Genomic DNA, 23,612 nt, shown 5'->3' with positions numbered 1-23,612 from the left:
AGTTCAACTTGCTATTGGCCGGAGTCCCTCCAACTTCTCTGTTTACTGCCCGGCGCGGCAGCCGAGCCGACCCGTTGCGTGAATTGATTTAACCCGAGGCGGGCGCGACTGCGCTGCCACTGTTAGCTGGAACGCTCGAGCCCCAGGTACTTGGACAGGCAGAAGGCTAATTGACCCCCGAGAGGCTGCGGGGTGGGGCTGGCGCACCGCGGCGGGCACGGCTAATGACAGCACCTGCAGTGCGAGGTTGCTCAAAGTTTCTGACACTTGAGTTTCCTGTGGATGAAAGTGGGACGGGAAAGGACGGAGGACCGGTGTCAGATGCAGCCAAAGGGGGCTTTCTGGAGAGCGGGGGAGATTTCCGGGACCATCCGGGGCTGGCCGCGGGAGCGTGGGAGGCAGCTGGAGAAGAGAAGATAAAACCCGCGGGAGTGGCGGTAGGAGACCTTTAGGCCCCGGAGGGTGTCCTTCTGACCTCACCAAGAAAACAGCGCTGTAGTTTTCCCGCTCCGCCTCCGCCGCTGCCGCCTACCCCTCCTAGCCTAGCAAATAACAAGTTACAATCATCGAGCCTTTCAAAATGACCTTCGAATGGCACCAATGTGCGCCGTTTGTACCGGCCGTTTGCACCCTCCCAAATGCTCCGAAATTCTTCATGCATACCAGGTCCCGCGCTCCAGCCACCTCCGGAATTACACCAACACGGACTTGAGATTCCAAGCGGCGTCTTAGATACATCCCTTTTTATCTCCCTCCCCACTCCAAGTCCCTTCATATTTTCCCTCAATGGGTTGATTATGCACATTGACCCATTCAAAAGCAGTTGCCCGACCGACAGGCAGGCTTAGCGGAGAGGAATTTCTACGAGGCAACCTACTGGGGGCTGTCTGGTTCAGCCTCAGCCGCTGGGGGACCCGGCTCCGAGTCCGCAGCAATTTGGTATTAACTGTGTGGCTCAGGGTTGAGCTATGCCGAAAAGCCCTTTTCAGAATTTCTGCAAAGAATGTAATCCAAATTAGTTCTGCAGCTGTCCTTTTCCTCGTCTCAGGCGACACCGCCTCGCGCCCTCGCTGGTCTCTTCTCGCTTCCCCCCCGCGAATTGTCAGACCCACAAGTGAGCCCATTTAGAGCGCGAGGATTAGCGTGCCATTGTTGTTCCGTGCGTGACTCTGTACTTGAAATTCTAGGGGCACAAAGGCGAGCCTTGCTTGTTCAAAACACAAAGTGATCTAGATGAAAGGGCCGCACACACAAAAAAGCTCTCGGGTGCATCCCTGGGATAATTGTGACACCCACGCTAAGGTGATCCACTGGAAACTGTAAAATGCCCCGGGGACTTCTTTTTTTCGCCCTGCCCCACCCCCATCCTGCAACAACACCTCGCAAGGAAAGTTCAGCTGGTTTTAATATAGTGCTTTTATAAAACCAAGTTACTGTCTGGAGTAGGCTGTGTATGTGAAGCTGTATGTTCCCAAGTAAATACATACTGCGTGTCTCCCCTCTCGCGGTTAGCAGTCAGTAGCAGTTTGGAGGAGTTTGTTTTGGTCCAAATGAGAAATTAAGTGCGGATAAGTAAACTAAGCTGCCAGAGGGCGACAAGATGTTGAGTGAATTGCTTTTAGATGAAACAAATTAAGGAAACGAGGGAAGACAATCTGCTTCTCGCATTATTAGACACGCTTGGAGTTCAGGGGAAAGTGGCATATTTTTGAAATGCTAATTTCTTAAGAAGCAGAAGGAATGCACCTTATTTACTGCTCTATGTGAACAGAATAAAGATATGGGTAGGGGAAGGATTCTGGTGTATAGATTTAAGATATTTATTAAAATAATTGTAATGGAAGAGGTCCTGTTTTTGTATGTTTTCTTCTATTGCTTTAGAGAAGACAGTTTTTAGATAAATCTGAAGGACTTCGTCTCATTTCCAGTACCTCATTTTATCTAAACTATTATAGCCAAAGGCCCTTTATGTGACCATTATAAAGCCTTCGCTACCAAAAGGAGTAATTTCAGAATTTCTGTTTTCCTGGTATGATTGAAAACTAACATCACCTTTGAATTGAAATACAATATATAGTAGTGAAGTGATGCTCTTACATACCTCAGTAGATGTGGGATGGACAAGTTCAGTTTCCATTTCTTATTTCCAAGTAACTTAGTCCTGCTTTTCATTTTATAAAATAACATACATTTTTTGCTACATATTTAAGATACATCTCCAAACCTAGGGTTGATTCTTTAATACACATTTGAGAATAAAAAAAGTTAACAAAACTTAGATAAATGGTGATAAAAGATATTAAATATATTTTCAAAAATACCAATCTTCTTTCCTACACATGTTTACTGTAAGCACATCCATGGGGTACACTGTTTTCTTTTAATTTTGAAATTCTGGCATATGTAAAAGGAATCTTTTTAGATGAAGTATTTTTTTCTTCAGAATGGTTCTAAACAAATTTATACCTATTATAACTGCAAATCACTTGAAAGTACTATCCTATGGACTGTTACGATAAAATTGAATGGTTGTGTCATGATTCCTCATTTTCTGATTTTTTTCCCTCTTAAACCAAACTGCTTTTATTTTAATTATTCATGCGTAGAAAGTCAATTTTTTTTGAAAATCAGTACTTACTGCTTTATATATATTTTCATTTAGTCACTGGAAATGTGTTTTAATTAAGAAATTAGATTAGAATATTTACCAGGGCATGCACTTTACAGATTTATGGATTTTTTACACTAACCTGAACACAGTAAGTTTGAATTGGCTGATTTTTAGAGTTTGCATTCATTTGAGGGAAAAATCATATTTCCTCCCTAGAGTGGATTCAAATATTTAGTATTCATGAGCTTTCATCCCTTTAGTTCTCAAATAGAAGTACTATTTATCATGTCTTATGCATTCACCCTTTCCATTACTATAGATTCTTTCTTTACATCTTATTATTTATTGAGTTTACACATGTGAATATATTCCCCTCCACCACTAAGTGTATTCTTTTCTGTGTGTGCCTTTCCCAGCAACCTGCCACTCAGCCACTGCAGGAGTCCTCTGAGCCAGTTTTCATTCTTTCTTTCTGATAAATCTGATATGGCTGGTTGGCTGGACAATTGCAAGCCATTCCATTGCGCAGATTTATTCCTGAAAGAAAATAAAAAGGCATCGATCCAAGATCACTAGCACATCTCAGAAACCCTGACTCCAAGGCCAGGTCTTTCTATAGAGAAGTCCCTTTTTCCCTATCTCTTGCCTCTTTTCTTCTTTTGACCAAGGAAGGAAGGTAGACTACTGCCATTTCAAAAATACTAGGGATGCAAGGAATTGTCTCTCTAAATATTCTCGGAAGCCTTGTGATTATAGCCACCTTGAGATTAATGACTATGTAAGGTACACGTTTTAGACAATAAATTGAATTAGAGTACCTTAAACATTATAATGCTTTGAAGTGGCGTTATGCTTATATTATTTCAAGCCAGTTATTAAGAAGATTTAACATATTAAAAATAGCAACAAGTTTTTGCTTTATTTTACAGTGTTCTGCTGCTGTTGGACATCTATGTGTAATTTGTAAGTGCCCAAAACATAAATGAAGCAAATGATCAAAAAAGATGTTCTGTTTTTGCAGACTTGCTGGCACTTGCTGTCTGATTTCACCCTTTGAGTGATACTGCTTTATAAAGATGTTAGTGTTTACATTAAAATTATCCTATACATGTTCAAGCCTATAGCGGTTCTATAAAAATTAATTGTCACACATACTCCACTGTTATCTTTTACAATGATCTGAGTATTCAGGGTAGAATCTAATTATAAACTTTTCTTCAGGTTATATCATTTTAGGAATGTTCTATGTTATATTTGACCATATGGAACAAAACTTCATCTTTAATATGCATTTTCTGAATTATTTTAACTATTGGGAAGTTTGTGTAAAACCTTACTTTCAAGCTTTCTAACACAGTTGTTGACTGGAGTTTACAGTTTACAGTGACCATTTCTTAATTTTCTTAATATTGTTTAATGAAAAGGTCCTAGATCAATGTGTTCTGAACCATAGCTGTTTTACGTAATTTGAAGGACACATTAACTGCTGATTTTGTGGTTAAGTGTGACATAGGACACAGCTAGGTGGTTTAGATCAGAGCCACTGTAAATTTCTACATTGTATGGTGGTTCCTCCCATTTCTTGTTAATACCTTGAGCAACTCACTCCATGTCTTTGTGACTTGGCTTCTGTGCCTGAGGGAGAAAATGCATGTGACACACTCTGTTTCTCCAATATATGGCAGTTTCTGAAAAATGGCTTTAAAGTCTTTTATAATAATGAGATATATTCCAGTCCAGTTAATTGATATATTTTAAAATGTGTACACACATATAAATAAACATAATGTAAACTTTCAGCAGACTATGTCTGCCATAAGAACACCTGTCCTAATGAAATAAAGAGGTTATTAAATCCAAAACATTTGTATTTGAAGTCCATTTCCCGAAAATATTACTTTTCAGAATTGCTCTGTGATCTTTTTAGATTTCATTGTGTGTGGCTTTTTCTCTCCTGGGTTGTTGATAATTCTGACATGTTTATTAAATAAATTGACCTATTTTCCAAATCTTTAGTAAAAGCTTTAAAGTCACTTTCTTGTTTTCATAGTTGACACTGAAACTAGTGGTTTCTATTTGTATTAATTTTTTAAGAGGGAAGAGAACTGTCTCACTTTTATGACATAGAGGTGACATATATGGGGGCCTATTTGTAAAGTGGTTTTTTTTTTTTGAACATACAGTAATTGTTTTACAGTTGTTTTCATTTTGAGTGATTGCTCTGCAGGCCCGTTGCTTTGCACAAATCCAGGGGGCAGCAGCCACACAGCATTGAATGGGAATGGTGCACACTTGAGCTGTGGGCAGTGGCACAGCAGCCCTGCTATTGTGTGATGATACAGAATAAAGCACCAGAATGAAAGTTAGAAGAATCGGATTCTGGTCACACAATCATTTTCTATGTGATCTTGGGTTAGACTTCCTGCTCTGTGTCTCCATTTCCTCTGTCTCTCTTAGTATAGCTAGAGTGATACGTAAATGCTTCACATCTTGAATTTTTAGCATGATTCAGTGAGAAAAATGGCCTTTAGATTTTTTAGAAAGAGAAATCCTTTGGTTTTTAATTAATTTTGTTTAGTGGACTTCTTTTCAAGTGAATTCATGTGTTGTAGCCCTGGTATCTCAAAACAGGTAAAAGGGGAAAAGGAGGGCTGCTTTTGTTAAAGCTGCAGCTGGATGCCAGCTTTGTCCTTGACTTTGTCACTCCCCCACTTTCTTTCCATTCTTGCCTCTACTCTCCTGTGCTTGCTTCACGGAAATCTAGCACTGTTTAGAAACTACTGATCTAGTGCAGTCCTATCATTTTTTTTTAAGTGAAGAAAAAACTAGAAGCACAGAGAAGTGAGATGATATAAGTTGGTTGGCAGCTTCTGACACCAGTATCATTTTTCCTTAACACATGTAGTACTTGAGAAGTTTGCAGACACTTAGAAAAAGGAATAAGCAAATACAAAGTTGTGTTGCTTTAGAAGGGAATTGCAAAATTGAAATGAAGGCAAATGGATTGGAACCATAAGCCTAACTACCATACTGTGAAGTTCCTTTCAAGGGGAAGACTGTGGGATCATCAGCATCTTTAATTTATATTTAGGAAGTAATCATTGATTGCATTTGTAGCTTGCCACACATTAAGATTAAAAAAAATAAAACAACTTTGTTAAAACATAGTTCTGTAAGACGATTTGTACAAGGATCTGATGAGACCTATCCATAGAATTTTGACTCTGAAAGTTAAATAAGAGTAGTCCACACTTGTATCTGTATACAAGATATTCTTTTACCTGGGACTTTATGAAGATGACCAGCAAGTAGAGAATGGTTATATCTCTATTCTGTATTAAGCAATATACATGCTTAAATAAAATGACTTACAAAGACTAAACAATAGGCTCTTCATCACCATTTAATTGGTGGGGACCCTTAACCAGCAAATCTATGGAAGTATTTCAGATTCTTCCAGGGCCATCCTTGGACTAAGGTTCTTTTTCTTTTCCACTGTCTTTGTTGGGCTGCCTTCTTTCTTCAGACCCCTGCTAAGATTAGTTATATTCTTTGAACAAGTATATAAGCTGTGCTTTAAGTACTATGGCTTTATAAATGTATTTCTGTGACAATTTGCCTCCCTCTAGTTGCCTTCTGTAAGATCCTGCCTGTGGGCCTTGTTACTTTGCTGTTTTGTTGATTTAAGCTTAACTCTTTCTGGTTGTCTCTGTCTTCCCTCAAGGGTCAGTGCTTTCTGGGACATAATCAGCATTCTCCTGGGCCATGGTGACAGAAGGGAAGTTAGAAACTTATTTTGGCAGGAAGAGTCAATTCCTGTTAGGAATTTGAGATGAAAATGGACCCCCTGTAAAACATTAACATAGACGCACCATGAAACTTCCTGTGTAACATCATTAAACCTCTCCCCTGAGATATAGCTCAGGGTCATTACTGTTAATCACGTTATTTCCAATATTGTAGGGGTTAGTGAAGCATACTAAACACCAGTAAGAATATGCAAGACTCAGTTTCTGACTCTAGGGAATTAGAGTAATAGGTATTAAGGCTGTATGAACGTTTACATATATTTCATTTGAAATACAGCCTAAAGGTGTTTAAAGAGAAGACACTGAATGGTACAATAAACACTTGTTTGTTTCCCAGAAATATCAGATTTGTAAATAGTAAGTTTCACCTAAATTTTTACTACTCATCCGACCGTCACCATATACATATTTAACAGCATAGGTGGACATTCAGGTTTTAAGCCTTTAGGATACAAGTAGGTATTTTAAACCTACTTTAAATAGATGCATCTTCTTTGATCTGCTAAGGATTATCTCATGGCTAGGCTTGTTAGGACTAAAAAAAAAAAAAAAAAAAAAAAACTGGCAATAGATTCTCCAGGTTCTGTGACTATATCTAGTATGGTTATAGCTTGATTAATAAGTTGTACAATTCTGTATTTCAGGATGGGTCACCATCACTAGTAGGGGAATGCCTACTAGTCATGGGGTCATGGATGGTAGTGACTATTTTGCTATATAGGTGAACTCTCCTTTTATTAAAATCTGTCTTTGTCATTATTTTCTGTTCTTCCCCATGGGCTTAGAGAATATGAGAATATGAGTTCCTTTCTATAGGGACCTATGAAAACCAAATAAAAATAAAACAGAAACTGTGTCTTTTGGTCACACACTTTTGTTTTCAGGAATTCCTTTTGTCCTATCATTTTGTCTAGAACTAAAGCAGTTAGACACTTTTTTAAAAAGGGAATTCGATTATATAGCTTTATATAGATTATATAGCTCAAAATTTATTCCCTGAGATTTTTATTGACCCCACCTAATCTTTAAAAACCTCATAGCAGGGCTATTGCATGGTCTGCTGTGCTGGTCCCCTTGTTCAATGTCCTCTTATCTTTAACACTTTCTTCTTATCATTGCCAGATGACCATTTGCAATACAATACTTTTATTATCCTACTTTCTATTCAGAAGCCTTCAGTGGACTCCCACTGTAAAGTTCAAAGCCTACTAAAATAGTGTTCAGATTTGTAAACATCCATTCTTGAGTATTCTTATGATGGAGTCTAAGAACCATGCTGATCTAGTCAGTATTCCATAACGATACCTTGCTTGTTGTCTCTGCTTTTTCTTACCCCCTTCTCTTGAATTGGTTCATTTGGTGCCTCTGCCTGTTCAAACTGTTGAATCTTTTCAATTCTACATTCTATCATAGCTCTTCATTACATCTTTTCTCATTGATTAGTCTATAATCCTTATCTCTGTTGCTCAATTTGGCACTCAATCTTAAACCATACTACAGTTTTAACTTTTTAAGAGCAAGAGTTTTTATCCCCTGCTGAAACTAATGCAGTGCCATATATATAGTAAGCTCTTTAAAAATATTTTTTAAATGAAAAAATAACATACATTTGCTGAAACAATTTTCAGCTCATTCATGGATGGCTATTATTTGTAATTAAGCCATATAATGCACAAAGTAAGCTGTTCTATAAACATAATTATAGAATTCTTAATAATAGATATTAGGCATGTTTACCCTGGGAATTTCTTTAGTAGCTTTCTCGAGCTTCCTAGGGTATTTCTTTCAATGGATTGTTTCCAAGAATATTTCATTTGTCCCCATTCCCATTTTTAGAGTCTGCTCATAATATGGTACAAAGTATTTCTGTTGGTTTTCTTTTTGGTGAGTTAAATATATGTGAATACCATTCTTAAACATGTAACTGTTTTTATAGTCCACTATTTTTATGTGCCATCACATTGTTATTTCTTATCTCCCATTTAAAATTTTTAATAACTTTTTAAGAAATAAGCATGTACCGATCCATCAAAGTATTTCAGGACAGTATTAGGAACAGGAGAGCATATAAGAAGCTTAGGATGCCAACTTTCTCCTTTATTTTAAAGAAAGATAGATGAGGCCAATAAAACAGAATATAAAAAATATGTTATTAAGTGATTTTCCAAACATTTGGGAGACATATTTCCCTCCAGAGAGATGCTGATAAGCATTTCATGAAAAAATGGTTCCAGACAGAATGCATTATTTTCTATTCATAGATATATGTGATAATACAACTTTCTTATAACTGAGATTTCTTAGTATCTTAAAATAGACAACTAGACATATGCCTACCATTTAAAAAGTGTTCTTTTAAGAAAGCACTTGCCGCATAACTGAATGAGAGGTGGTTGGGATTCTCTTAAGCTGCTCTTTTTGATGATCCATTCTGCCTTCTGAAAATTAGTGAAATGATTATAGTTTCTATTGAGTCAAACTCTGTGAGTAAAAGATGCTCTTCCAGACATTTCTTCTCCAATTACAAGATTCTAAGAAAGTCACCCTGTCTAGGTCACTGCAGTATTCTAATTGTACTTTAGTTTATAATAGCTTGAAGAGTTAATGTAACTTTCAAAGTTACCTGTCTAAAGAATAATCTCTTAATGAGAGAATTGGGCATAGAGACATTAGCACTTCTGTCTGAATTCTTTTGGAACTTTCTAGATTGTTTTTCCTGCAAGCTTAATGAGAAGAGAGTTTGAGTCAGGGATTATTGTTCCTAGTATGAGGAAATAGAGGTATAAAGAGGTAGTATGTGAGAGTGAAGCCTGGTTGTTGCATTAGTCTGGTACAGTTACATGCCTGCCCTGTCCTGAGAACCAGCTGGCTCTGCCTTCTGCTTGATTGACAGAAGCTAGGGATGCCTCTCAAAGGTATTGCTCCTTCACTTGTCCCACTGTGTGGGAAAGAGATGCTTAGTACACCTAATTCTTCTGCCTTCAGGTCAACAGCTTTTTGCTTTTCCTGTAGCCATGTGAAGAAACTTGTCCAATAAATCTATCATTTAAGGTGTCCTCCTGTAGGTGACATTGTATTTCTCCTCCTCCATTGTATTCTCTCCAGAGTTCTTTGTATTTAGTATATTAAAAGAAACTATCGTGGAAGCTTTGTCTTCTTGAAAAAGACTTCAAAGCAGGGGTATATCTAAGGTTTTATTTCCTGTACTTACACAATTTTGGGAACTGCTTTAAAAACGATTCAGAAGTAAAATACAAATTAGGAACAGAGCCTTGGAATGCACCAATGCCATAGAGGGGCTCTGAATCAAAAGCCTTAAAAAACCCCACAAAACTTTGTGGTAAATCTGCCTATGTTTGAAAATTATATATTTTATGAAGTAACATTGTTTCCTGTTTATGAAGAATTTTGAGTATCATTGTGTAATTTTTAGTTGTTTTTTTTCCCTACTGTATGCAGTTGGTATTCCACTGTTAATATAGAAGAATACATCGCTTCAGGGAAAAAAAAAGTCATATGGAGCAAAATCATACTGTAAGGCACTAAAGTATGTCTTTGGCTGATGTATGTACTACGTGGATATATGTACTACATATGCACTACACAGAGGTACTTTTAGAATATTTTTCTCTATGACCATGCCAAATCCAGGTATATATATATTTTCCTGATAACATATTTTTGACTATGGGTCATGTAATACTATCTCTTAGACAGCTCTGTAGTTTATAATAGGTGGGTGTGATTTGAAGAAATCTTGCAGTTTTGGAATGTAAAAACTGTATTGCTAAGTCCCTACCCCTTGAAATATATAGCTCATTGAATTGTTAGTCATTTGTTATTTAGCATGGATAAAAATCTGTCTTTGACTTTTACCCTCTAGCTAAGTTAAATGTGGTCATTTTAACTATAGTAGACATTATTACTAGCTGTGAATGAAACAATGCATCTAAATTAAAATCAGTACTCAGTTCAGGTATATGGTAATATTTAACTAATATATTAACACATTTAAGTAACAATCACAGGATTGGTATTTCAAGTTACACTTTTACTATGTAAAAATATCAACTGAACAGTTAATAATATTTCCCAGTTGTTTAAACGTCAAATTTAGCAGCCCCATTATCCCTGGTGATATATCGAAGCCTTTAAAAGTGTACTTAGAATTAACGGAAACTGAAGTGATTGGTATTCTAATATCATTCTTTAGTGGCCTTTTTTTCCCCTTTCTTTTTTTTTTTTCTTTTTTTAAAGTACAGGATGAAATTTGAAAGTATAAAAAGGTTTGAGATAAATTGAACTAGACAAAACATTTTATGCAACTGTTAGTTAAAGGGGCATTCGTTATTTCTGTGCTTACTATATTGCTTGTGGCCAGAATTAGCACACCATGAGCCAGAGAAGGAGATAAGACAAACAATGGCATGCAGCTAATTTTGTTTGGCAAATTTAGATCTGATACATGCTATTTCACTCCTACAAACTGATTCAGTCACTCTTTGAAAGGTGCAGATGAAGTTTGTCTCACACAGTTTTAACAGCTTTCACTCAATATTTATAGGCTCTATAAAAATAAATTTCTGTAAGTACCATATTTCTCACTGGCAGAAGGAGCACCGTGAGGGTAGATGTACAAGTGAAAAAAAAAAAAAAGGAGAAACAAAAATGTTTCGATTGTTCCAGGTCTGAAAAAAATAAAATATATCAAAACATCCAAAATATCTATTTCAAGGGCATATATAGTGAGTATATGGTAAATATATAGTGGGTATTCAAGGATTTTGACTGCATATGAAGGAATCATAAGTCCTGTTATTTTATAGTAATTTTGTGATTTGAGTCTGGATGAGAATCATTCTCGAACTAGTCATTCAGATAAGCCACCAGGATAGGATCCATGGTAATTATCAGGAAGTCATTATAAAACAAAACAAATAAGAAACCCAAACTTTGGTCTTTGTAAAAAAAAAAAAAGTGCCATCATGCAAAAGAATACATTTTAGTGAAATTTCTGAATAAGGCTGGCATATATGAAAAAATGTCACAAAATATGTAACATTTGATGGAAACATGATTCTAGGAAAATCCAGGTGTTTGTATAATAATATCCTTATTTGGGGACTTTCAAACGCATTTCTAAAAGTCTTTTCTCACATAGGTGAATTATAAGGTATTTGAAGGTTATAATGTTATTTATATATCTGCTAGAGCTTTGTCATGGTTCAAGACTACATTCTCCATAATCAAGCTCACTATAGAGAATAATTCTCATATTCATGAATTGTTCATCTCATCATATTTCCAGTGGTTATTTCAAGGTTAATTTTTTTCAGACAGCTTCTCTCTTGATTAAAGTCTGTAGTAATTGTATATGTGCTGATATAGCACATGAAGGTTTTAAACTAAAGACATCTTTGATTTCATACCAAGTCAAGATCAAATGCTTTTCAATGCTTCCTACTCACATTTATGAAAAATAACTTTAATGTTTATTCTTGATTTCTACTAAGAATGTGGAGACTTTAGTTTGGCATTTTCAAAATTCTGTATAGACTTGTGTCCTTTAAGAGTATGAGCAACAGAGTGTCATTACTAGGACTATTATTCAAATGCTATATTCCTTACAATTTGATAATTGTTAAAATATTGAAATACATTCTTACTTGATTGGATTTCCCAGATCCACCCCTCTCCCAGCTCCCCTTCTTTAGACTATCCCAGATAAACTAAAGAATTAATACCTGGCACAATAACAGACCTTCCCTTCAAATCTCTCTTCTAGCAATGCTGTGATCCATTCTGATGTGCTTTTGTATTAGTGTCACTAAATACTTTTAACATTACCTGTATATATTATAAAAACATTGCTGTAAGTATTTTAAAATAATAGTATATGAATATTGTCATACTAACTTTGCCACAATTAAGTATTAGCCAGTTTGAAGGAGGCATGTTTCCAAGTTAAGCGTATAATGGAATAGGTACTTTCTTATTTGACTTGAAGTTTGATAAGAAATGGCTTAAAAATGATAGACAGGATGCCACTTGTCCACATATTGAGTTAACCTAGGAGAAAATCACATAATGGAGGCAGGCCAAAGGACTAAAATAAAATGGGTACTATGAATTTTTGTGAGAATAGATGTGGATGGCGATATGTCATATGTGTCTATAAATTGGGGTACTGAAGAATTTCAGCAATTCATATTTGTGATTGCCATAATTTATGTGGTATTAACCATATTACATGCTTATATTATTAATTAGAATGAGTAGTTTTCTGGCAAGGTGTCATCTGTCCTGTGCATTCATTAAGTCACTTAAGACATGGTTGCAAGTTCCTTGGTGGCACCACACATACTCTCTTCATTTCTGGTGGATAAGGAGAAGAAAACATCCAATTTAAAATTTTATACTTACACAATTAAAATGTAATATCATGAAAGAAATTGTGAGTATCAATTTAACTATGGTACTCTTGGTAACTTAGATTTTGATATGTGATTTATTTACTTCTTGCAAAGAAAAAACTGTATTGCAACAGAATACTGGAGTACCATTTCCCTTGAAAAAAGATTAAAGAAAGAGGGAGATGCCAAGTATGGAAACGAGGAGGCTTGGGAAGGGGTCATGATAATCATCTTTAAAAGTTAGAGGGCTGTTACATAGAACAGGGATTAACACTGTGCTGTGTAGCCTTGGAGAACAGAAACATTAACAGCTGTTTGAAATTGTAAGGCGTCAGATTTCGACTGAACACCATCAAGGAGTTTCTCACAGTTAGAGCTTCCCAATGTTGGGGTGGTCTATCCTGGGAAGTAGTGAGTTCCTTCATGTGAGGGGTGGTAAGCTCTCATGTAACCTTGTATGATAAGGAATGAATGAGGCAGCTGAGGAACAACTGGTCTGTGATATAGGGGGTGGGGTTTGGGTTCAGTGACTTTTGAGGGCCCTTTCTACCCGTAGTGTCTATTACAAGCACACCCAGCCCATATATCCTTTTCTGGTCTCTGAAGAATGGAGCCACTGAAACCCAAACTTCATGTCATGTCCCTGTGGTTAGGAGTCCCACTGAAATGCTTTTCACCATCCTACCTACCCTTCATAGATGGGTGGATTTGTGAAGGGTCTTTTAAAGATTGATTTTCTTATATAAAAGATATTTTGCTTTTATTTTTATTCAACAGTCTCTATATTAGATATTTACACCTCTAACCAATGTACTGTCACAAATAATTCTCAATTTATTTTTGGGACAGAGAGAGACAGAGCATGAACGGGGGAGGGGCAGAGAGAGAGGGAGACACAGAATCCGAAACAGGCTCCAGGCTCTGAGCCATCAGCCCAGAGCCCGACGCGGGGCTCGAACCCACGGACCGTGAGATCGTGACCTGGCTGAAGTCGGACGCTTAACCGACTGCGCCACCCAGGCGCCCCAATAATTCTCAATTTAAAACTTGCACAATGCAGAATAAAAGTTTACAAGCTTACAATTATATATTTCATTGTGCTCCTGGATTTATGCCAGCAGGTATTTGTAAGACTGTGTCTAACTTTAAGACCAGAGGGAGAAATACATAAGCAGGTGGGGGCATAGGCAGAGCAGGAAGTTAGAAATCTGCACCTCCAGTTGTGAGTGGACAGTACCTCCAGTTGAGAAATAGAAAAAGATAAGCACTTTTCTAAAGGGATTGAAAATCAAAAGGAAGTAAAAAGATGAAGTTACATGTGCATGCTTCATTTAATTACAAATAAAATAGATCTTATTAGCTTCGGAAATATTTCACTTCATGGCCTTTGACAGTTCAATCTCTTTTATTACTTCTTTTGGATCTACACCGTAAGGCACACGCTAAATACAATTGTCACTTTTTCCTTTTGTGCCATTCTTTTAACATTCTTTTAGGCATTCCTGATATGAAAACTGCATTCCTGTCATATACTACCTTTTGCCTTACATTGTTCTGATGTACCACCTCTCTTCACTACCAGCAGTCTGTATCTATTTTAATGGCCCCTCTGTATCAATCACTATGATCGTTGGCACTCTTAATGCATTATTTTCAGTGTTCCCTAAAAGTTGCACAGTGGGTGGTATTAAGCCCATTTTGTAGATAAGGAAACCGAGACTCATTACATAATTGGCCAAGATCACAAACCTACTTTTCAGCATAGGCAATATTCTAAGAATACACTTGAATATGATTGAAAATGTGTTAGACTTAGATTTTGGTTACCTATTTTTTTTTTTTATTTTTATTTTTTTATTTTTTATTTTATTATATTTTTTTTATTTTTTTTTAACGTTTATTTTATTTTTGAGACAGAGAGAGACAGAGCATGAACGGGGGAGGGGCAGAGAGAGAGGGAGACACAGAATCGGAAGCAGGCTCCAGGCTCTGAGCCATCAGCCCAGAGCCCGACGCGGGGCTCGAACTCACGGACCATGAGATCGTGACCTGAGCTGAAGTCGGATGCCCAACCGACTGAGCCACCCAGGAGCCCCTTGGTTACCTATTTTTAAAGAGACAGCGAAGACAACCTACTCAACAAAAAATAAGTTTTTCTTTAGCGCCCATCTAGCCATGGTCCTCTTAATTACCTTCTTAGTTTCTTGATTCCCTTCCCTGTTTCTCCACTATGTAGAGTATTCTGAGCTCTTGTGTCTCTCTAGCAGCTCCAGTTGTTATTGCCTACTATCTTTACTTGGATATACCATAGTGTCTCCAACTCAAGCTGTCCAACATTTTACTGTTCTCTTTTCACAATTTAGTGTGTTTTTTTTTAATTGGTATATATTTTTTTAAAACACAATTAACTCCTCATTGGTAAAAAGCCAAGGAATCATTATATCTAATTTTTATTGAAGGGTTATATGTCAGGAAGTATGCTAAGTGAGTCTCATACAATATCTCATCTAATCTTTACAACATGGACACTACTGTCCTCATTTTACTGGCAAAGAAACAAAAGATTAGAGATATTAAGTAGTTTACCAAGTGGCACACAACTGTGCAGGTGGAAGATCTGTGATGCCTAAGCTCTTATTATTTTCACATGGTGCAAATATCAATATTTTATATGTGAAAGTAAAACCTCTAAGAAGGATCTTGACAATATGGATTAGTTTATTAACTATTTTAGGTCATTTCCAATTATTTTATTTGATGTCCATAATAGTTATTAATAACTAAGTGTATTTGTGAATATGCCAGACTTCGAAACAGGATCAAGTATATTAACAACATATGCTACTTTTCTATTGCCACATTATAATTTCTAATATTGTCACATAATTAAGTAAGTAAGTAAACTTACAATATTTCAAATAGAGTAACCAGTTTAGTCACTTTTAGAAATGATAATATGAAGTAAAATTTTGTGAAGAGTCAAAGCAGAGGTTTGGTAGAGGGACTTAAGAATTAAATAGGTCAGGTTTGAATCCTAACTGTGTAAAGATGGGTTATTTATTTGAACTTTTTAAGTTTCAGTGTTTTCATCTGAAATTATAATACTAATATCAACCTCATAGTTGTGAGGATTAAATGAGATAGTACTTTTAAAACAGTACCAACCATATAGTAAATGCTCAATAAATGTTAACTATATTATGTATACTATTGTGGTATTGGTAGTACAATGATACGTAAGGTAGTTAAAAGCAAAACAAAATGAAAGCGTCATGAAGTGAAACTTACAAAATGTTAAATATGGGAAGACAATGGACTGTCTGAAACTTTCTCAAAATTTGATTTGAATTCTCTGCCATTGTTTACAAAAAACAAGTGATGCAGTATTGCTTTGCAGAATCATTGTATACACGGACATGCATAAGTACCATAAATAGACGTTTTGGGAAAGAATTTGACTCTCTCTGAGGGGCCATTTTCTCAAATCATTTTTCCTTCATATTCTGTTCCTGTAGTTTTGGTGTTAAAAAAAAGAAGCTTACAGAGACAGTTTTGTTCTGAAGATTTATGTTTACCTGGCAAACTCAGATCCTCTGTTCTTTCATCCTCATTGTTTTTTAAAGCGCTTTCAAGAGAAAATGGTTTTTAATCAAATTCATGAGATAACTTTTTATGTTACATTTTATAGGCATTTAAACTTTTCAAGATAGGGCACAACTAATATAATGTATGACTGAATATATTTTTGGAAAAAAATTCTGCAGGCTAGAGCAAAATCTTCAAGATCTGTATACAGATACTGAACAGATTTTTGTCACGTAAAAGAAAATGTGTAAGTTTTGATGATTTAATGTTCTCCTCTGTTGTAATTTGGACACATTTATTTGGATAATTAAGGAATCAGGTAAAGACTATATATGTCATCATATATATGACATATGACATAGCCCCGTGTTTAATTCACAGGGCTATGTTAATAGCACTCACTCACTGATTAACACTGGAATATCTCAAAACCTTACATGCTGAGAAAAAACATTGTTATTGAGAAGGGCAGTTTTACTCTTCTAAAATTTACTGCTTGCTTTCTTGCAATAATCTCACAATTCCCACAGCCAGTGAGTTCAATCAGGAGAATACTTATCTCTCCTATTTACCCATCTGGAAACTCAAGGATGCTGTGAATTACCCATTTTGACAGAAAAATAAAAGTAAATAATTATTTTTATTTATGCTATTACCTTTAGAGTGAGAGGGAGGTAGAAATTTGGTTTATAAGCTCCATTAGACGTTATGTTATTCAGCTAATAGGTGGTGCTTCAGAATAATATGGGAAGTAGGGATGTATGATTCTGGGACACACTAAGTATGTGTTGTATATACCCTTAAAATAAAGACCCTTTTAACATAGCAGTTGAATTACTAAAAAAATTAGATGTGAAATAGTAATCCAACAAAATAATTGTCACATGTCAATTTCTTCTTAAATTTTAAATGTATTTGTTAGGTACAGGTGTTGACTTTCACTGTGATCAAGTTTATAGCTACAGCTCTACTTTTTACTTGAATGCAAACCAGTAAACTGGAACAACAAACCATAATCCAAGCCAGCATCACTGATTTTCCCCCATTGATTTTGTTATGATCTGTCATTAATATGACATTCTCTTTAACCTATGGTTGAGCACAAATTCAGAGGACAAGTGTTATCTGCACATTTGAACAGAAATAATTTAAAATATATTTATCCAATTAAGATGTCCTGATATATTTTAAATAAAGATACTGTGAGCAGATTAGACTCCATGAATGCATTTCATAAATGCTAGTATAGTTACTATGGTAACCCTTAACCAGGTATTAGGTGGTGTAATTTGGATTAGTCCTGTTGTACCATGAAGGTGGTGAGGTAATAGAAATGAGAGTAATTAATATTCGGGCCTTGAGGTTTTTTGTTTGTTTGTTTGTTTTTTAAAGACGATGTGCTGAGTTTATGAGAGAAGTAGCGATATTGAACAGGGTAAATTAGAGTGCTAGAAATCAAATGACCACCACATAACATTCAGCCAGTCTCTCCTTCCTTTATCTCCATGCTGGCTTTCGTTTTAGATCCTATTGTCTGCCACCCCTGAGTGGTTCTAATTGCATCCATGAATCAGGAACCAACTCATTCTGTTCTTACAAAGCAGTCTTAATCTTTCACTGCCAGTCAATATCCTACTTAAGAACCAGTCTAGAGAGCGCCTTTTCCATTAAAAAGAGTTTTTAGTTTTGTTATTAATTTTGACTTTCTTATTTAAACCTCATCATTATAGTTTTAAAATACAATGGAATTTGTTAGGATTCCCTGTGTTTAGGAGTCAATTAACATCCTACCCTAGCCCCTACCGCAGATTTCTCTTACCAGCTTGTACACTGAGAGGGCTTTACAAAGATGCTGTGTCACTTGTTTCCTTCTATAGTTATTTGATATGTAGTCTGTATTTGATATGTATCTGTGTGTAGCACTTTGGATTTTTAACTTTGATGTTGTTTAATTTTATTTCAAATCACTTCGTACTCTTAGTTTTTGCAAGTATACTAAAGTAGATTGTCTATGGAAATATCTGCCTGAAATGAGTATACGCAGAAATTTGATTTTTAATGAATTATTTTCCTCAGATTTTAGTGAGGCCAATTTCAAATAGCCATTCTGTTTACCCTTTATCATTTAATGCAATAACTTTAATATTATCAAGACCACCATCACCATCAATACATTCCTGAAAAAGAACATGATGATTTGCAATTTTTTTCCAAAAAGAGAGTTGGAAAGTTGTATATATTATGTGATTAAAATTTTGTTATATTTATGTCACACCAGGTTCCTTGTAACTCATAGATTAAATCATATTTCTCACATTTCTAATATTTTCAATTATTCCAATTAGAATTTATTGTACTTCTAAAAAAATAGAAATGAATGATCTGTAATACATTCTACTGCTAAGAAGAAAGGCAGCAAGCACTTTGAGAAATAAAGTCTAGAAAAGCAATGTAGGTTTCATAGGTTTTTCATTCTTCTTCACTAGAAGTCTTGAGGAGGAATATCAGTGCATATGATTCTGGGAGCACACAAGAATGGCGGCACTGGTAGGTCCCAAATAACTATTTTCAGAGGAGGTTATAAACAGCTGTCCCTTTGACTGTGATCCCCATTTGGAATAGTCCCAGGACTTGTGAAAGATATCTTCTCTAGGATTATTGCCTGACATGCAACTATTCATGTCCTAAGACCTCACATTTACCCGCACTGTCTCCCCTGATCACTGTTTCTCCAGTAAGAGTCTGATGTGGAGTTAGAGGCTGGCCTAGCAGATATTACCTCAGCAGTCATTATTCCTTTTTTACCAGTTCTCCCTCCTTTTCCTCTGTTTCAACTATAAAAAAGTTCAGGTAACAATTTGAGCTTTCTATTCTCTAAACTATTTAGAAATTAAGTCTAAATGGATTGCCAAAGTTGTCTTTCACAACAAGGATCAAAATTGTACCTAGCAGGGACTTATAGTGCCAGAAATGGTTTATTTTAATACAAATATTTTGATTCGTCGTGGTTTCATGGATTGCTGCAATTCTCTTAGTGCATTATGGTTACGCTCTGTAGTTTTTACAGGTATGCAAATGTTGAAATATATTTAATAGCCGTGACACTATTAAATGCCCCGTTATTTCCTGAGATTTTTAGGTGGGTCTTGGGAAATTCTGAGATGAAATTATATAATTTGTAATTGAGAAATAACATTCATTCTTGAATAGAATTTGCAGTGAGGGCATTATGGAGGAAGAACAAAGTGGTGCCATATCTATGGTTGTGATCAGTGACAATGATGAGAATGTTTTCTCAGATTATTTTTCTAGGCATGGATTCTCTCTGTTCCTTGAAACCTGTAAACTGAGATGTGCTAATCTAGAAAATCAATTCCTTGTCAATTAATTTATTGTTACAATTAGACTGATTTGTGGTCAAAACTCCCCAGTGATATTGTTACCAAAAAACTATTCATTAAACAAATTGTGTGTGTGTGTGTGTGTACACAATGAGAAATTGAAAACTACATAGATATTTGCAACTAGTTAGATATATACACACACACACACACACACACACACACACACACACTGAGAACAATGAAAACTACATAAGATACTCCCAGTTAGTAATACATTTTGAAGGTTTCTTTCCTAAGTTTTTTCTTATCGGAGTAATGTATTAATGTATTTTTATAGGTTGAAAATTGAAACAGCTCCACACTGTAGGATTGTGTTATATTTTCTTTCATACAGTGTGCAGTGTTTTAATTCTTATAATAACAGGTTTGTTCAGTTTGCCAGCAGGAGGCCCTTCAAAGCAAGATGATGCCTCTTGGTTGGCAGATTTCTGTATAAATAAATAACACCCTGCACATTCCTTTCCAATATCCGAGTAAGTGAGATAATGCTATAGAACTTTTTTTTTTTCATTTAAAAAATAGCTGTATTCTGTCAGTGACCTGTAATAAATAGCACTGCAAGGAGAAGCGACAGCCTCATTCACCTTGCATCCATGCAGAAATAACTGAGCTCTATTTCCATGGCTGGAGAGAGAAGAAGAAAGAAGAGAATGAAAGAAAAGAACGACCTTGGATTGTAGTTACTCTTATGCTAACAAGGGGGAATTTCACAGACTACTTTTTACTACATTGAAATTTAGCACTCAAACCACAACAAATAGTCCCTGTATGCTAAGCATTTGGAAACTTATTGTAATCATGGTGTGGATATTTAGTAGAGTCTATATCCCTGAATTCGGTATATTTTTCTGTTAACTTTTCAACAATTGGCAAAATATTGAACTGAAAAAAAGTTATTGAAATGAAACATTTTTATGATTGAACATAATGATGTGGTGACTGCAAATACAGTTTTTGGACAAGGATGGCAATGTATGTTTAAGCTTTTCTAATTCAAGACATGGCAACCTCATTTCCTTCACGTTGTCCTCAAGTCTCCCTAAAAAGCGCCATTAATTGTTAGCATTTAAAAATATTTAATATAATAAGGGAAAAATAAGCCATATGCTACGGTCATATGCTACTAAAACTAAGACCTTTAAATTCTGTCTAATGAAAAGTTATAGAAGATTTGGTGCTTTTGAAGTTTAAATTGTGATTCACAAATATTATTCAATCGACAATATAAAAATATGCAGTGATTGTGGGTTTGAAATTAAAGCCTTTGCTCAAACTTGTCTCACATTAAAACTTACAGAAATCATGCAAACATACTTCAGTAAGATTCAGTCCATTGCAATTATTTATACAGTCTGCATAGCCATTTATTTGTACAACACCTAACAAACATTGCCCAGCAAATGGGATCAAACAGCCTGATATACATAGACCAACCCTAAAAATATTTGGCCCTGGCTCCATGATCAGGCCATTTCAATCTGCATAGAAAGTCAGGACTACAGGATTTAGTAATCCATCCAGGATTTAGTATTTGCCATCCAGTAAACAACATCAGTAAGGAGGACACTTGATAACTTGATATACTCAGAACCTCTGGATAATTTTTACAAATAAAACGCATAAATTCACATCCCACTGAGGTTGAAAATTATTTTGGGTATTGGTATATTAAATATATTTCATGTTTGCTGTGATATATATATATAATATGTATGAGACTCGGAATTGTTTGCAAAGAGAGTTCTTAAAATAATCATTTTCCAGTTATTTTACAGAAAATAAATTTAAGACTCAGAGAAATTATTTGCCTAAGAATAAGTATCCAACCAGTGGAAGAGACTGGAAGTCTTCTGGTCAACAGAAGGCTATTACAGGTCAAATTTGGAGGGAGTCAAAAGTTATAAGCAGGTTTTCGACTGCAGTAGGTGTTGGTCCCCTATCTCCCACATTGTTCAGTGTCAATTATACTGACTACAATTTCAGTGCAAAAGATCAATATAGATGCTGTTTGATGGTGAATAAACATGGATTTCAATAAAGGATAAAAAGGTTGGAATAAACTGCTATTGTCTTTTTGTGTCTATAGAAGTGATTTTTTTTTTTTTTGGATTCCTATAAAGTTTTGTTGTCTTAGAGCTTTCTGAAACCATTTACAATTAAGAATGGATAACAGATCAGGAAACATATGGAGAATGGTCTCTGTTCTAGGATATAATAACTAAAGTATGAACTTTAGAGTCAGCAAACCTGAGTTAAAGTTCCAGCTTTAGGACTTGCGAGCTGTGTGACCTTAGAAAACTTTACCTCTCTGTGCCTTAATATCTTCATCTTTAAAATGTGAGAAAATACATTTGCATCCTGGGTTTGTTTGGGTGATTATACAAGAAAATGTGTTTAAAGCACTTAGCATGACATTTGGCTCATGGTAAGTACTTGAGAAATATTACTTTATTTTTATATCAAGATCTTTTTTAGATACTTACTTTTCATGCTCTTTTTAAAACATATTATGTAAGGTGCTTTGTCTTTCATATTCCATTATAGAATACTGAATACACAAAACATTTATTTCATTTAATTTAGTACCGAGTGACTACTTCTGTACCAGGAATTGAATGAGGAACATGTCAAAGAATCTAGTGAATAAGGCAGATGTAAAAATAGATGCTTTCAGTATTTTATGATAAAAGATATACAAAAGGTGCTCTGGAATGAAAAAAAAAAGGAGGAACATTTAGCCAAACTTTGAAGTTGGCAAGGTTTTGGGGGGAAATGTTTTCTGAAATGAGTCATGAAGATAAACAAGAATTATTCAAATGAAGAATGGTGAGGAGGGTGTTCCAGATAGAGGAACTACAACAAACTTAAAGAAGCTGGGAATTATAATGGAAAGTACAGTGAAGAATTAATCCAGTGTGATTAAAACATAAATGTAAGGGATGGACAAAAGATGAGGCTGAAAATGTAGAGGCAGGTCACAAGGAATCATTTATATCTAACTAGGGGCTTGCTTGCTTGTTCTTTCTTAAAATAATTTATGAGTTTTATGTGCTGGTGTGATTTACAGAATTTATTTAATAAAAAGTGTGTGTGTGTGTATGTGTGTGTGTGCATGAATCAAGGTTCAAAATAAACTAGTATTTGGCAATCCTTATATTTACAGTAGTATACAGAGAATTAAATATTAAAATAAATACTAAGTAAAAGACCTTTTAGACTTGAAAATTTTAGAGAATCAAATTTAGGTTATACATCTTGGAGAGCTACTGGGCTTCGTTTATAGGAAGGAAGGAAGTGAGGAAGGCATTGAAATTAAGGAAAACAGATTAATTTTACTGGTCTACACCATATATCAGGCTCCATGCTAGGTACTTTCACATGAATTATCTCTATATGTTTCTGACAACACAGAACTGTTTAAAACATCTATATCATATCTTTATTTGTATCTTTAGCTATTGTGTGCCTACATTTATATCTATTTATGTCTCAAAAGAGGTAAATAGCATAAAGTAAAAAAGTCTATAAGATACAAAGTGGGGATTTAAGTTAAATTCTCCCCAATTCCAAACGCATGGTGAGAAATTAATAGTAGATATTTCAATAGTGACTTCCTTCACTTATTTCTTACTGTCAGAGTAAAATTTAGTTGAGTTCTCCCTCATTCCTGAGTGGAGAATCGTAATTAGTTTAAACCAATTATCATTTTGTTTCCCATCCTAGTGCTTGATTCAGTTATGAAAATGGGATAGAATTCTGGTCATTGAAAGGGGAAGTATGATGAACTTTA

General features: G+C 35.4%; 1 protein-coding gene across 4 annotated transcripts in view; it reads left to right on the top strand.

Annotated features, from left to right (window-relative positions):
* ERBB4 (erb-b2 receptor tyrosine kinase 4) overlaps nt 1–23,612 on the top strand; it is a 1,144,797-nt gene that overhangs the window by 1,555 nt on the left and 1,119,630 nt on the right. The gene's annotated exons all lie outside the window — the stretch shown is intronic.

Source organism: Prionailurus bengalensis, chromosome C1, assembly GCF_016509475.1.
Source record: "Prionailurus bengalensis isolate Pbe53 chromosome C1, Fcat_Pben_1.1_paternal_pri, whole genome shotgun sequence".
Taxonomy (NCBI): domain Eukaryota; kingdom Metazoa; phylum Chordata; class Mammalia; order Carnivora; family Felidae; genus Prionailurus; species Prionailurus bengalensis.
This window is presented reverse-complemented; position numbering and strand designations above follow the sequence as displayed.